Raw genomic sequence first — 15,797 nt, 5'->3', positions numbered from 1 at the left:
CTTGTGTTGCTTTTTCACTTTATTATTGTCTGCGCGCTGCATAAATACTTTGCACATTGCCTCTAAGTTAGGCCTGACTGCTTTTGTGCCAAGCTACTAGTGGGTTAAGCACAGGTTAAGTTATTGATTTTGTGGTCCATCCTGACAGAGATTATGGTTGCTTGTTTTCACCTGCCTCAGCCAGTAACCCAAGTTCTCACAGCAGCCTTAATGTTATAATGAGTATGTCATGTTTTATCGGTTAGGGCTCATACAACAGGGGCTGGGCATCAGCACCCCAGTGTTAACAGTTCAAAATCTAACAGCATGAGTGCATAGAAAATGGGTATAACTACACAAAAAGGTACTTTCTCACAAATACATCAAATACAAACCCAGCTTCACTCTCCAAAGCAATACCTACAACAGCACAAACTATAAAGCAGATAGGTAAAATATTGCATAATGGTTAAACCTCAAAAAGGTTATAAATTGAAGGAGTCCTAAAAAGGCAGATCACCTCACTGTGCCAGGCTTAGTCCAAATGGATGAGTAAATAGCAAACACATGAATCTTCAACACCCTCAGATGTCCAAACAATTGTGACAACTGTCAATAAGAAACTAATGACATGGCAGTAGAGATTCACTTGTCTCTTTCAGACAGTTAGCTTGAAAAGGGTGTTTTTTGTAAACAGGGAAATATGTATTGAAAACAGTGAAACTGAAATACTTGAACACACTAGTTGGTTGTCATTAGAAAAAAGAGAAGAAAATATGTTGCAAGTTGCGCACCAACTTTAATGACTATTTTGTTGTTGCAAACTGACCAATGTACTATTAGGTTGGTTCGCAAAAACCCAATTCATAGTTGGTTGCTATTCAACCAGCCTCATGCACACTAATGTGCTAGGCCCCAAATTGTTACCCATTATGAATCACAGAAACTGGCTATTAGGCTCATTCATTGTTTAGACTGTTCATCCAATCAATGAGTGTAAAAGTCCACATCATTTCAAATAATATTTTGAGCTCTGCACAGACCTATGACATAATTCGATTAATAGAATCATACAATCTGCTTTATAATGAAGAATGAATGCATTTTTATTTGTTGCATTCATTGAATAAAAATAAACTTTACACTTCAAATTTATGTTATATGCCCACCTGGATTGGGCACAAGTCACTAAAGTTATAACAAATGCATATTGCCACAAAAGTAACACATACATATATAATGGAGGAAAGCAGTCATAAAACCTAAAATATAAGAACAGACCTTTTTCCTGTTTCTATAATGCCTGAATTTCGTCCATGACTGTAGTTGTGTTAGGTGGAGGTGTGATAATGCTTTCTGGCTTTGGTTTCTTAAGCTCTCTGCACAAAAGTAAACATCACTTAAAATGTATTTATTTTGCCTTTCCTAAATTAGAGCGATGTTCCGCTTACGGTAAGTACAATTTTGGATCTGTGTGAAAACGGTTCATAATCAATGTGAAATCATGTATACATGAAATTTGCTGACTGCTTAAAAACCAAGTATATTCTTAATGAGCACTAAAGTCACTTTATGAATGTATTTAAGTAAATACATAATCTAAGATATTGGGTTATTAATTGGGGTGAATGTGAGTCCACCATAAGAAATAAGGCCACAAGCTTGCCTGGGTAAAACATAGTTTGAATAATTTAAACCTGTACTTAACCCCACGCACTTATGGTACAGATCAGACAGGCTTAATTTTGAAAAATGTGCACAACATTTGGCAGACAAGAAACAGTTAAAATGTAAAATACAACATAATAAAAATCTGACAAACAATTTCTAAAAATAGAGAAAAATGTAATGAGCAAAGTGACATCAAAACAATAAATATCAAGTAGGAGAATTGGAGGTATGAATTTACAAATATTTAAGGCAAAAAGTGCCAATAAAAAGTAAAGTGCTAATCAGAGTGTATTATTCATGGTGGTCTGGGACCTAAATGAAATTTCAAACTGACAGTGATGCAGCGCAGTTCAGATACCCCAAGAAGGTTTGTCCCAGTCAAATATTTTTTGTTCTCACTAAGGGCCATATGTAGGTAGGGACACATTTACCACTTCATAAATACCGAATTTTACCGATTCGGTATTTATGAAGTGGTAAATGATATGTAGGTAATTGGTCGGTAAATTTTACCGATTCGGAATAATTCGGTAATTACCGAATCGGTATTTACCGATTCGGTAATGAGGCATACCTTCCCATTGATGGGAAGGTATGCCTCATTACCGAATCGGTAAATACCGATTCGGTAATGGGGGGAACACATGCAAGGGTGGCAGGGTGTCACATTGACACCCTGTTGCACCCCTGATTCGGCCATGTGTGCACATGTGGCACACATACATGCCCTAAGGGCATGTATGTCTGCCATATTGCACACTTCTAAGCGCTTAAAAATGCTTTTCAACATCCATTCTTCATTTACCACCAACTATTAGTTGGTGGTAAATACCGACTCCAGAAAACACCCACACACTCCCCCTACATCTCATTTTTGTATTTGGAATTTACCGAATCGGTAAAATTACCGATTCGGTAATTTTACCGATTCTGTAAATTACCGAATACAAAAATGATCCCCCTACATACCAAAAGCCAAAATACCAGTCGGTAACGGTATAATTACCGAAAATCGGCCGTTACCGACCGGTATTTGGCTACCTACATGAGGCCCTAAGTCTATCGTGAAGCAATCTGAACATCAGATAGCTGTTTAATGAGGTCCTCTGAAGTCATTAAAATTGGCAAGAAAAGCTCCAAGAGGGATAATTCAAAATTCATTTATGCCACAGTGCTCTCATCAGTCTACTTTTGATGCCTTTTTATGGAGACCAAAATCCTAAAGTAGGGCAAACCTGTAACTCCCTCAATCAGACACTGTTGCAGTGAGGTTCTACTAATGCTTGATGGTCCCAGACTCTACGAGGTAGATAGGTAAAGTAATGACTAATGGTTAAAGATAAAAAATGAACAGAATTCAGTGATCTCAAAAAAGAACATCAACTAACTGCGCTGGGCTCTATCCAAATGGCTATGTAAATAGTAAACACGTCTATAAGACACATGAGTCTTTAACAACCTCCGATGCCCAAACAATGATGCTAAAATTAAATTAAAAAACTAATCATTGTTGGGTTTGGAGGTTCTGCCTCATGCATAGCGTACTATGTCTATATACCATTACCTAGTTGACGAAGTGGATGATTACTGGGTCAATATCAAGGGACATGATCATATTCCCAAGATTCCTTCATTTTCAACCACCACTGCAGCCTGTTCTTTTCTTTCCTGTTTTTTTAAAATTTTTCTTTTGTATTTCTTTGGTTCCTGTTATTAATATACAATAATGTTATTTTCCATATATATGCCATATTGTGTCCTGTTTCATATCCTTAAAATGGCTCTTCGAGCATGTTTTTGACAGAGAACATTTTTAAAAAAAGGAAACTAATCATATGGCAATAGAAATTCTCTTGTCTATTTCTGAAAGTTAGCTTGAAAATTTTGTAAACACAGATATTCAATGAAAACAGCGAAATTGAAATACATAAACACACTACTAGTTGGTTGTGATTATCAAAAAAGAAAAGACAATGGTGTCGATTCCGATCCTGTAAAAACCGGGTACGAACCGTCGGACGGAGCATTTTCTCCGTCCGACTCGTACCCGGTGAAAATACATTACAAATAGCAAAGTACGATTCGCACGGAAACACTATTTCCGTACGAATCGTACAAAACACCGACCGACGAAAAGAAACACACAAATGTCATCCGGGAAAGCGCCAACGTGACGTCGGGACGGATGCAGCCTGCGTTTCACGAACCAGGAAGTACGATTCGTACCGACGTCATCCCGCACGGAGAATATTTTCCGGCAGCCAAAAAGTGCCGGGAAATCAGGACGACGCGCACAAGGAGCACCTGTACGCGACGGACAGACATGGACCCGAACCTACATGTCATCCCGGCACTCATAGCAGTCGACCTCCTCTACAGATACCGACGCATACGCCGCAGAAGGTCAGAACAACACCCAGGGGCAAAGTGGGGGGGGGCAGGACACAAAACCCCCACCCAAGTCACACAGCACACATGGCCTGGACATACCTGACCTCCAGTCCCTGGTCACTACGAGGGGGTGGGGGGGTGTCCAGCAAAGCCAGCGTCCGCAACCACGGAAGTGGATGACGACGCTAACCGGCAACACAACAAAACAGGTACTTACCGTACCCATGCCTTAAGAGCGTGGGTACGAGTCGCACCATGCCCACACCTACGTCACCCCAACAATGGCGGGACGGCCCGTACCCATGTGCCAAAGGCCTGGGTACGGGCCGCACAAGCATTGTACAGCGTGGGTACGGGTATGTACGGACCGTACCCCCACCCGTGTATGTATGGAGCGAACCCACACCCGTGTATGTATGGAGCGTACCCCCACCCCAACAGTGTATGTACGGACCGTACCCCCACCCGTGTATGTTCGGAGCGTACCCCCACCCCAACAGTGTATGTACGGACCGTACCCCCACCCGTGTATGTTCGGAGCGTACCCCCACCCCAACAGTGAATGGACGGACCGTACCCCCACCCGTGTATGTACGGAGCGAACCCACCCCCGTGTATGTATGGAGCGTACCCCCACCCCAACAGTGTATGTACGGACCGTACCCCCACCCCCGTATGAATGGAGCGTACCCACACCCGTGTAGGTTCGGAGCGCACCCCCACCCGTGTATGTTCAGAGCATACATGGCCAGACATAGGAGGGGTGGGTGCAGAGTCCTCCCAGCAGTGCCCACACATAGGAGGGGTGGGTGCCTATCACTCCCAGCAGTGCCCAGACATAGGAGGGGTGGATACAGAGTCCTCCCAGCAGTGCCCACACATAGGAGGGGTGGGTGCCTATCACTCCCAGCAGTGCCCAGACATAGGAGGGGTGGGTGCAGAGTCCTCCCAGCAGTGCCAACACATAGGAGGGGTGGGTGCAGAGTCCTCCCAGCAGTGCCCAGACACAGGAGGGGTGGGTGCAGAGTCCTCCCAGCAGTGCCCAGACATAGGAGGGGTGGGTGCAGAGTCCTCCCAGCAGTGCCCACACATAGGAGGGGTGGATGCAGAGTCCTCCCAGCAGTGCCCAGACACAGGAGGGGTGGGTGCAGAGTCCTCCCAGCAGTGCCCAGAAATAGGAGGGGTGGGTGCAGAGTCCTCCCAGCAGTGCCCACACATAGGAGGGGTGGGTGCCTATCACTCCCAGCAGTGCCCAGACATAGGAGGGGTGGGTGCAGAGTCCTCCCAGCAGTGCCCAGACATAGGAGGGGTGGGTGCCTATCACTCCCAGCAGTGCCCAGACATAGGAGGGGTGGGTGCAGAGTCCTCCCAGCAGTGCCCACACATAGGAGGGGTGGGTGCCTATCACTCCCAGCAGTGCCCAGACATAGGAGGGGTGGATGCAGAGTCCTCCCAGCAGTGCCCAGACATAGGAGGGGTGGGTGCAGAGTCCTCCCAGCAGTGCCCACACATAGGAGGGGTGGGTGCCTATCACTCCCAGCAGTGCCCAGACATAGGAGGGGTGGATGCAGAGTCCTCCCAGCAGTGCCCAGACATAGGAAGGGTGGGTGCCTATCACTCCCAGCAGTGCCCAGATATAGGAGGGGTGGATGCAGAGTCCTCCCAGCAGTGCCCAGACATAGGAGGGGTGGGTGCCTATCACTCCCAGCAGTGCCCAGACATAGGAGGGGTGGGTGCAGAGTCCTCCCAGCAGTGCCCACACATAGGAGGGGTGGGTGCCTATCACTCCCAGCAGTGCCCAGACATAGGAGGGGTGGATGCAGAGTCCTCCCAGCAGTGCCCAGACATAGGAGGGGTGGGTGCCTATCACTCCCAGCAGTGCCCAGACATTGGAGGGGTGGGTGCAGAGTCCTCCCAGCAGTGCCCAAAGATAGGAGGGGTGGGTGCAGAGTCCTCCCAGCAGTGCCCAGACATAGGAGGGGTGGGTGCCTATCACTCCCAGCAGTGCCCAGACATTGGAGGGGTGGGTGCAGAGTCCTCCCAGCAGTGCCCAAAGATAGGAGGGGTGGGTGCAGAGTCCTCCCAGCAGTGCCCAGACATAGGAGGGGTGGGTGCCTATCATTCCCAGCAGTGCCCAGAAGTAGGAGGGGTGGGTGCAGAGTCCTCCCAGCAGTGCCCAGACATAGGAGGGGTGGGTGCAGAGTCCTCCCAGCAGTGCCCACACATAGGAGGGGTGGGTGCAGAGTCCTCCCAGCAGTGCCCACACATAGGAGGGGTGGGTGCCTATCACTCCCAGCAGTGCCCAGACATAGGAGGGGTGGATGCAGAGTCCTCCCAGCAGTGCCCAGACATTGGAGGGGTGGGTGCCTATCACTCCCAGCAGTGCCCAGACATTGGAGGGGTGGGTGCAGAGTCCTCCCTGCAGTGCCCAGACATAGGAGGGGTGGGTGCAGAGTCCACCCAGCAGTGCCCACACATAGGAGGGGTGGGTGCAGAGTCCTCCCAGCAGTGCCCAGAAACAGGAGGGGTGGGTGCAGAGTCCTCCCAGCAGTGCCCAGCCATAGGAGGGGTGGGTGCAGAGTCCTCCCAGCAGTGCCCACACATAGGAGGGGTGGGTGCCTATCACTCCCAGCAGTGCCCAGACATAGGAGGGGTGGGTGCAGAGTCCTCCCAGCAGTGCCCAGACATAGGAGGGGTGGGTGCCTATCACTCCCAGCAGTGCCCAGACATAGGAGGGGTGGGTGCAGAGTCCTCCCAGCAGTGCCCACACATAGGAGGGGTGGGTGCCTATCACTCCCAGCAGTGCCCAGACATAGGAGGGGTGGATGCAGAGTCCTCCCAGCAGTGCCCACACATAGGAGGGGTGGGTGCCTATCACTCCCAGCAGTGCCCAGACATAGGAGGGGTGGGTGCAGAGTCCTCCCAGCAGTGCCCACACATAGGAGGGGTGGGTGCCTATCACTCCCAGCAGTGCCCAGACATAGGAGGGGTGGATGCAGAGTCCTCCCAGCAGTGCCCAGACATAGGAGGGGTGGGTGCCTTTCACTCCCAGCAGTGCCCAGACATTGGAGGGGTGGGTGCAGAGTCCTCCCAGCAGTGCCCAAAGATAGGAGGGGTGGGTGCAGAGTCCTCCCAGCAGTGCCCAGACATAGGAGGGGTGGGTGCCTATCACTCCCAGCAGTGCCCAGACATTGGAGGGGTGGGTGCAGAGTCCTCCCAGCAGTGCCCAAAGATAGGAGGGGTGGGTGCAGAGTCCTCCCAGCAGTGCCCAGACATAGGAGGGGTGGGTGCCTATCATTCCCAGCAGTGCCCAGACATAGGAGGGGTGGGTGCAGAGTCCTCCCAGCAGTGCCCAGACATAGGAGGGGTGGGTGCAGAGTCCTCCCAGCAGTGCCCACACATAGGAGGGGTGGGTGCAGAGTCCTCCCAGCAGTGCCCACACATAGGAGGGGTGGGTGCCTATCACTCCCAGCAGTGCCCAGACATAGGAGGGGTGGATGCAGAGTCCTCCCAGCAGTGCCCAGACATTGGAGGGGTGGGTGCCTATCACTCCCAGCAGTGCCCAGACATTGGAGGGGTGGGTGCAGAGTCCTCCCTGCAGTGCCCAGACATAGGAGGGGTGGGTGCAGAGTCCACCCAGCAGTGCCCACACATAGGAGGGGTGGGTGCAGAGTCCTCCCAGCAGTGCCCAGACACAGGAGGGGTGGGTGCAGAGTCCTCCCAGCAGTGCCCAGACATAGGAGGGGTGGGTGCAGAGTCCTCCCAGCAGTGCCCACACATAGGAGGGGTGGGTGCAGAGTCCTCCCAGCAGTGCCCAGACACAGGAGGGGTGGGTGCAGAGTCCTCCCAGCAGTGCCCAGAAATAGGAGGGGTGGGTGCAGAGTCCTCCCAGCAGTGCCCACACATAGGAGGGGTGGGTGCCTATCACTCCCAGCAGTGCCCAGACATAGGAGGGGTGGGTGCAGAGTCCTCCCAGCAGTGCCCAGACATAGGAGGGGTGGGTGCCTATCACTCCCAGCAGTGCCCAGACATAGGAGGGGTGGGTGCAGAGTCCTCCCAGCAGTGCCCACACATAGGAGGGGTGGGTGCCTATCACTCCCAGCAGTGCCCAGACATAGGAGGGGTGGATGCAGAGTCCTCCCAGCAGTGCCCAGACATAGGAGGGGTGGGTGCCTATCACTCCCAACAGTGCCCAGACATAGGAGGGGTGGGTGCAGAGTCCTCCCAGCAGTGCCCACACATAGGAGGGGTGGGTGCCTATCACTCCCAGCAGTGCCCAGACATAGGAGGGGTGGATGCAGAGTCCTCCCAGCAGTGCCCAGACATAGGAAGGGTGGGTGCCTATCACTCCCAGCAGTGCCCAGATATAGGAGGGGTGGATGCAGAGTCCTCCCAGCAGTGCCCAGACATAGGAGGGGTGGGTGCCTATCACTCCCAGCAGTGCCCAGACATAGGAGGGGTGGGTGCAGAGTCCTCCCAGCAGTGCCCACACATAGGAGGGGTGGGTGCCTATCACTCCCAGCAGTGCCCAGACATAGGAGGGGTGGATGCAGAGTCCTCCCAGCAGTGCCCAGACATAGGAGGGGTGGGTGCCTATCACTCCCAGCAGTGCCCAGACATTGGAGGGGTGGGTGCAGAGTCCTCCCAGCAGTGCCCAAAGATAGGAGGGGTGGGTGCAGAGTCCTCCCAGCAGTGCCCAGACATAGGAGGGGTGGGTGCCTATCATTCCCAGCAGTGCCCAGACATAGGAGGGGTGGGTGCAGAGTCCTCCCAGCAGTGCCCAGACATAGTAGGGGTGGGTGCAGAGTCCTCCCAGCAGTGCCCACACATAGGAGGGGTGGGTGCAGAGTCCTCCCAGCAGTGCCCACACATAGGAGGGGTGGGTGCCTATCACTCCCAGCAGTGCCCAGACATAGGAGGGGTGGATGCAGAGTCCTCCCAGCAGTGCCCAGACATTGGAGGGGTGGGTGCCTATCACTCCCAGCAGTGCCCAGACATTGGAGGGGTGGGTGCAGAGTCCTCCCTGCAGTGCCCAGACATAGGAGGGGTGGGTGCAGAGTCCACCCAGCAGTGCCCAGACATAGGAGGGGTGGGTGCCTATCACTCCCAGCAGTGCCCAGACATAGGAGGGGTGGGTGCAGAGTCCTCCCAGCAGTGCCCAGACATAGGAGGGGTGGGTGCAGAGTCCTCCCAGCAGTGCCCACACATAGGAGGGGTGGGTGCAGAGTCATCCCAGCAGTGCCCAGACACAGGAGGGGTGGGTGCAGAGTCCTCCCAGCAGTGCCCAGACATAGGAGGGGTGGGTGCAGAGTCCTCCCAGCAGTGCCCACACATAGGAGGGGTGGGTGCCTATCACTCCCAGCAGTGCCCAGACATAGGAGGGGTGGGTGCAGAGTCCTCCCAGCAGTGCCCACACATAGGAGGGGTGGGTGCAGAGTCCACCCAGCAGTGCCCATGGAACGAAAAGGGAGGAGTACCCACAGATCCAATGGCCACAATTGTCAGTCAGGTGCACAAAGACCCTGCAGTACATGTACCACATGTGTGCGAGGCTGGGAGTACACACATGCATAGTGCCTAAAACAGAACATGTCCACTGTTAGAAAGGGTAGATGGACTGGGAGGGTCGGCCGGGGACAGGAGGAGAGGTCTCCGGGGAGAGCCGTCTCCAACGATCGTACAGACAAGTAACTTCCCCCCCACAGACAGATACCACACACGGATAAGGTTCAGTGTTCTTTATAAGCACTTCTTAAGGTACGGTTGAATGGTACAAGGAGGTCTGGACTCAGGGGTCCCCTCGATTCAAGTCTCTCAAAGCAGGGTAAGGGGTAGCGGGACAGTCTGTCTACCAGTCAGGTAGTTCGGGTGAGATGATGACTAGCTCACAATCCTCGAGCTTGGTGGCTTAGGTGGTACGGGCCGCGGCAGCGCCAGCAGGTCCCGGTTGAGATGGTCGGTACACGGTCCGCGGCAGCGCCAGCAGGTCCCGGAAAGATGGTCGACGTACGGGCCGCGGCAGCGCCAGCAGGTCCCGACGAGGATGGTCGTTACAACGGGCCGCGGCAGCGCCAGCAGGTCCCGACGAGGATGGTCGTTACAACGGGCCGCGGCAGCGCCAGCAGGTCCCGATGAGGATGGTCGTTACAACGGGCCGCGGCAGCGCCAGCAGGTCCCGACGAGGATGGAGGTTGCAGAAGGCCGCGGCAGCGCCAGCGGGCAGGACGATGGTTCACAAGAGCGGGCTACGGCAGCGCCAGTAGTCCGTCAAGGCTAAGTTCTCTCGGTGTCTCTCGACTCCAGGATACAACTGCCTTCCTGCTCCGGAGCTGCCCCAGTTATAGGGCTGGTGCCCTTTGATGTCCGGACCCTCGTACTTGGAGGTCGGAGGGTCCGGGATGAAGGTGTCCAGACACCCAGCAGGGGGTGGAGCCAGTGCCTGGGGGAGCTGGAGGCGATCGGCACCTGGCGGGGGAGAGCCCTTGACACTTCGTTCTCCCATTGACCTGCCAAGTGGTCCGCTCACCTCCTGGGTGGATGGTGGTGCCGGGATGTCGGGGCCGGCCAGGCCCGGGGTTAGGGTCGGGGTGAGGCCACGCGGCCTCGTGGTGCAGGGCCCAAGATGGCGGCTTGACCCGGCCGGGGAAGCCGGTGGGGCTGGCCCCCGTGATGAGTAGAGGTCCGAGGGCAGAAGATCCGTCGGGAGACGGGGTACAGGTGCTTTTCGTGGGGTATGCCTGGTGGGCCGGAGCTTGGGCCCTGTCGTGCGGGGAGGGAGCAAGCCCTCTGTGTGGCCTGTCCAACATGCGTCCCCCCCAGCTGAAGGCGGGGAGAGTCACCCATCTCCTTGGGGACTCTCTTCGTCGAGGCGGAAAAAGCGGGACAGGCCATCCGCGTTGGCGTGGTCTTGGCCTGGTCGGTGCTCCACGGTGAAGTCCATTCCCTGCAGGGAAATGGACCAGCGCAAGAGTTTTGGGTTCTCCCCCCGCATCTGCATCAGCCACTGCAGGGGTCGATGGTCGGTTTGTACCCGGAAGTGGGTACCGAAGAGATAGGGTCGGAGCTTTTTGAGGGCCCACACTACTGCGAATGCCTCCCTCTCGATGGTGCTCCACCGCTGTTCTCGGGCCAGGAGACGTCGACTGATGAAGGCCACCGGCTGGTCATGACCTTCGGGGTTTAACTGAGAAAGGACGGCTCCGATGCCGTGGTCGGAGGCGTCGGTCTGCACCACAAATTCCCGACTGTAATCGGGGGCCTGGAGCACAGGGGCGGTGCACAGGGCGGCCTTCAGCTTCTCGAAGGCCGCTTGACAATCAGGAGTCCAGTTAATCCGCTTCGGTTGGTTCTTGGACGTGAGACCCGTGAGGGGCCCCACGATGCTGCCGTAGTCCTTCACGAACCGCCGGTAGTAGCCGGTGAGCCCCAAGAAGGCTCGGACCTCGGTCTGGGTGACGGGGGGCTGCCAGGACTGGATGGCAGCAATCTTAAGTTGTAGCGGGGCCACCAGCCCGCTTCCCACTTGGTGCCCAAGGTAGGTCACAGACCCTTGGCCAATTTGGCACTTGCCGGCCTTAATGGTGAGGCCGGCCCGCTGGAGGGCTTGTAGGACCTCTTGGAGGTGACGGAGGTGGTCGGACCAGTGGCGGCTGTATACAGCGATATCGTCCAGGTAGGCAGCGCTGAACTCTTCGAGCCCCGCCAAGACCTGGTTCACAAGGCGTTGAAACGTGGCGGGGGCATTCTTCATGCCAAAGGGCATGACCTTGAATTGATAGTGGCCATCGGGGGTAGAGAAGGCTGACCGTTCCTGAGCCCTGGGTGTGAGGCCGATCTGCCAGTAGCCCGCTGTTAGGTCGAAGATACTAAGGTAGCGGGCGGCCCCCAGCCGGTCGATCAGCTCGTCTGCTCGGGGGATAGGATGAGCGTCGGTCCGGGTGACAGCGTTCAAGCCCCGGTAGTCGACGCAGAATCTCAGTTCGGGTGCGGTGCCGGGGGCAGCGGCTTTGGGAACCAATACAACCGGACTGGCCCAGGGACTGTCCGAGGGCTCGATGACCCCGATCGTGAGCATCTTGGCCACTTCCTCCTGTATGCAGGCCCGTACCCGATCTGGTACGCGGTAGGCCCGGTGTCGGACAGGGGGACTGTCCCCGGTGTCTACGTCGTGCAAACACCAAGGGGTGACCCCGGGGGTGAGGGAGAACAGGGCAGCGAACTGCAGCAGGAGGTTCCGGCAGTCCTGGCGTTGCTCCGAAGTGAGGGCGTCAGAGAGCCGGACCCCGTCCACGGAGCCGTCATTCTCCTGAGTCTTCAGGAGATCCGGGAGGGGTTCGGAGTCTTCTTCTGCACCACTGTCCGTAGCCATCAGGAGGCTAAGTTCTGAGCGCACAAAGTGTGGTTTGAGTCGGTTGGTGTGGAGGACCCGAAGGGGGTTCCGGGAGGTCCCCATGTCGATGAGGTAAGTGACGGGGCTTTTGCGCTTGACCACTTTGAAGGGCCCCGTCCACTTATCTTGCAAGGCACATGGTTCGGTGGGGGACATCACCCATACTTGTTGTCCAGGCTCGAACTCAACGGAGGAGGCATTGTGATCATACCACCTCTTCATGTCCTCCTGGCTGGCCTCGAGGTTCGCCTTGGCCATCTGTCTGAAGCGCCGGGTCTGATTGCGTAGGGCCAGGATGTATTTGAAGACGTCTGGAGGGGTCTTTAGGGGGGCCATCTCCCAACCTTCTTTTACTAGGCTGAGGGGCCCTCGCACAGGGTGCCCGTACAGGAGTTCGAAAGGGCTAAAACCGAGGGACTTCTGGGGAACTTCTCGGTAAGCGAAGAGGAGGCACGGGAGTAGTACATCCCACTGGCGACGGAGGGGCTCTTCCAATCCCCCAATCATCCCCTTGAGAGTGCGGTTAAAACGCTCCACTAGTCCGTTCCCTTGGGGGTGATAGGGGGTCGTGAATCTGTAGGTGACCCCGCATTGTTGCCAGAGGGACTTCATGTATTTGGATATAAAGTTCGTGCCTCGGTCGCTGACGACTTCTCGGGGGAAGCCTACCCGGGAGAAGATCCCCATTAGGGCCCGGCCAACCACCGGAGCTGTCACGGTCCGTAGGGGCACCGCCTCGGGGTAGCGGGTGGCATGGTCCACCAGTACTAAGATGAACCTGTGTCCTTGTGCCGTGCGGGGGTCCAGAGGCCCCACAATGTCTATCCCCACCCTCTCGAACGGGGTGGTGACCACAGGGAAGGGTTGCAGAGGGGCTTTCAGCTTCCGACCACTCTTCCCGCTGGCTTGGCATGTGGGGCAAGATCGGCAGTGGTTCAGGACGTCGTTCCTCATTTTCGGCCAGAAAAAGTGGGTTACTAGGCGGCTGTACGTTTTGTCCTGGCCCAGGTGTCCAGCCAGGAGGACATCGTGTGCCAGGTTGCACAGAAAGTCTCTGAAGCGGAGAGGTACCACCAGTACTCGACCGGCCCCCAGCTCGGCGATTCTTTGCTCGCTGTATAGCAGGTCGTTATCCCAGTAGACCCAGTGAGTTCCGGTGGCGTCCCTGCATTCTGGGCGCTGGCTTGTTGGCGGAGTCCCTCGAGGGAGGGACAGGTCTTTTGTTCCTGGCGGAACTGTTCTTGGGTGGGCCCCCCTTCTTGACGCCACTGAGCCAGGTCAGGAAGGTCCTGGGATTGCGCGTCCCCTTCGGTCGTCGGGTCTGGGGGCTGGCCTTGTCGTTGTCTTCTACTGGGGCGACCGGGGGCGGAGGTGCCGGCCATTCCGGTTCTTCTGATCGAGGGACGGCACGGGCGGCCATGGACCGGGTGGTTATGCAGGCCCAGTCCGGGAGGCCCAGCATCCCCAGGTGCTCTCTTCTCTCAACGGTGGCCCACGGGGAACTCTCGAGGTCATTCCCCAGGAGGCAGTCCACGGGGGCATCGTCCCGGACCGTCACCTTCAACAGGCCGGAGACCCCTCCCCATTCGAATGGGACGCAGGCCATTTGACACATACTTTCAGAGTTGTCTGCCGAGCGGACGGGGCAGAGAATGTTCGGCAGTATCTGCTCGGGCTTCACCAGGTGACAGCGGACGGCCGTCACACTGGCGCCTGTGTCACGCAAGGCCTCGGCTCGCTGTCCATTAATGGTCACCCACTGACCGTATTTCCTGGTGTTAGCGGGTAGGGGAGCCCGCGGGACCATGTCTCTTCCCCCTAAGCACGCCAGGACCATGGCGGCCGGCTCCCACTCTTGCTGGGCCGGCTCATACTCTTCTGGTTCCTCCGATGATCGCTCTTCCCCCAGGGCGGCGGCAGCTACCTGGCGGGGCTTGGGTGCTTGGTTCTGCGGGCAGCTCGGGTCATTGGCGTAGTGGCCGACTCGCTGGCATCGGTGGCACGTGACGTTGGCTCGGGCCCCAGGACGCCACGGGGGGTTGCCCCGGCCGGCCGGAGGCGGGGTGCTGGCCACGGGTGTTGTTGGCAAGGCGTCTCTTCCTCGCCCCTGGCCCCCTCCTCCTCCCCGAGGACGGTGCTGGCCTGGGTTGCTTCTGTTCTGTTCGTGTGGCCCGATCCGGCCCACTCGGGTGCTTTCCCATCGGTCAGCTTCGGCGGCGAGCTGCCGGGGGTCAGTCAGCTTACTGTCGAGGAGGTGCTGCCTGAGCTCGACGAAACAGTTGTTCGACAGGTGCTCCCATACCATAAGGTTAAAGAGTTGTTCGTAAGTGGTGACATGGCTCCCCCTTATCCAACCCTCGAAGGCACGGCTGAAATAGTTCACGTATTCTACCCAAGTTGTACCTGGGATCCGGGTGCAATCTCTGAACCTCTGGCGGTACATCTCGGGTGTGAGGCCGTAGCGGGTGAGGAGGGCAGCCTTCATGTGGTCGTAGGACGACATTTGGTGATCTGGGAGCTGCAGTAGGGCATCGCGACCCTCGTTGATAAACCTCCCCCAAAGTCCGGCTCCCCAATCACTCCGGTCGATCCGGTGGGAGGTCATGGCGATCTCGTAGGCTTTAAACCACTGTTGTATGTCGTCTTCTCGGACATACTCGCGGACAACATCCTTGGGGATGTGGACTTTTTTCTCGATTGGCCACGGGGTATGTGGTCGCTCAGGCACCCCCAGTTCTTTATTTTGTTTCCGAAGTTCTATCTCCGCTAGTTGGCGCTCGTGCTCGAGCGTTATTTTTTTCTCCTCCAGCTCTCTCTGTCTCTGCTTCTCTTCTCGTTCATCTCGGAGCCGCATATGCTCGAGGTTGAGTTTCTGTTCCGCTAACTTGAGTTCCCCATCCATCTTGAGTCGTGCCATTTCCAACTCGTGCAATCGGGTTCTTTCTCTTTCTCGGATCTCCTCCTGCGAGAGGCCCGTTCCCCGCTCCTCGGGAGCCGTGGCGTTCCCCTCTGGTGTGATGCTGCTTTGGTCGGAGGGTCCGGCGACCCCAGTTTCTGTCCACGACTCTAGGGCGTGCTTTAGATCATCCTTGGTACTCAGGCCGGTGGTAGCAATGCCAAGTTCTATGCAGAATTGTCTCAGTTCGCGGTGGTTGTATTCTTCTAATTTATCCATTTGGAAATTCTCGGTGGAGCTGCTATCTTTGGCTGACATCGTGTTTTTGTCGTGGGGTGAGCTACTCTCTGTACGATTACGCGTTGATTCGGATAGCGCCGCTGGCCACCAATGTTAGAAAGGGTAGATGGACCGGGAGGGTCGGCCGGGGACAGGAGGAGAGGTCTCCGGGGAGAGCCGTCTCCAACGATC

At 55.6% G+C, this 15,797-nt stretch overlaps 1 long non-coding RNA gene across 1 annotated transcript in view; it reads left to right on the top strand.

The window, feature by feature from the left end:
- The window catches only part of LOC146811208 (uncharacterized), a 70,258-nt gene extending 68,461 nt beyond the window's left edge, over positions 1 to 1,797 (top strand). Inside the window, exon 4 of the long non-coding RNA XR_014965796.1 lies at positions 1,414 to 1,797. This is a non-coding gene — a long non-coding RNA (uncharacterized LOC146811208). The remainder of the gene's footprint in view (positions 1 to 1,413) is intronic.
- Positions 1,798 to 15,797: the final 14,000 nt, after the last annotated feature.

This window comes from Triturus cristatus, chromosome 7 (genome assembly GCF_964204655.1).
Source record: "Triturus cristatus chromosome 7, aTriCri1.1, whole genome shotgun sequence".
Classification (NCBI taxonomy): domain Eukaryota; kingdom Metazoa; phylum Chordata; class Amphibia; order Caudata; family Salamandridae; genus Triturus; species Triturus cristatus.
Note: the sequence above shows the minus strand (reverse complement) of the source record. Positions and strands in the feature narration are given on the sequence as shown.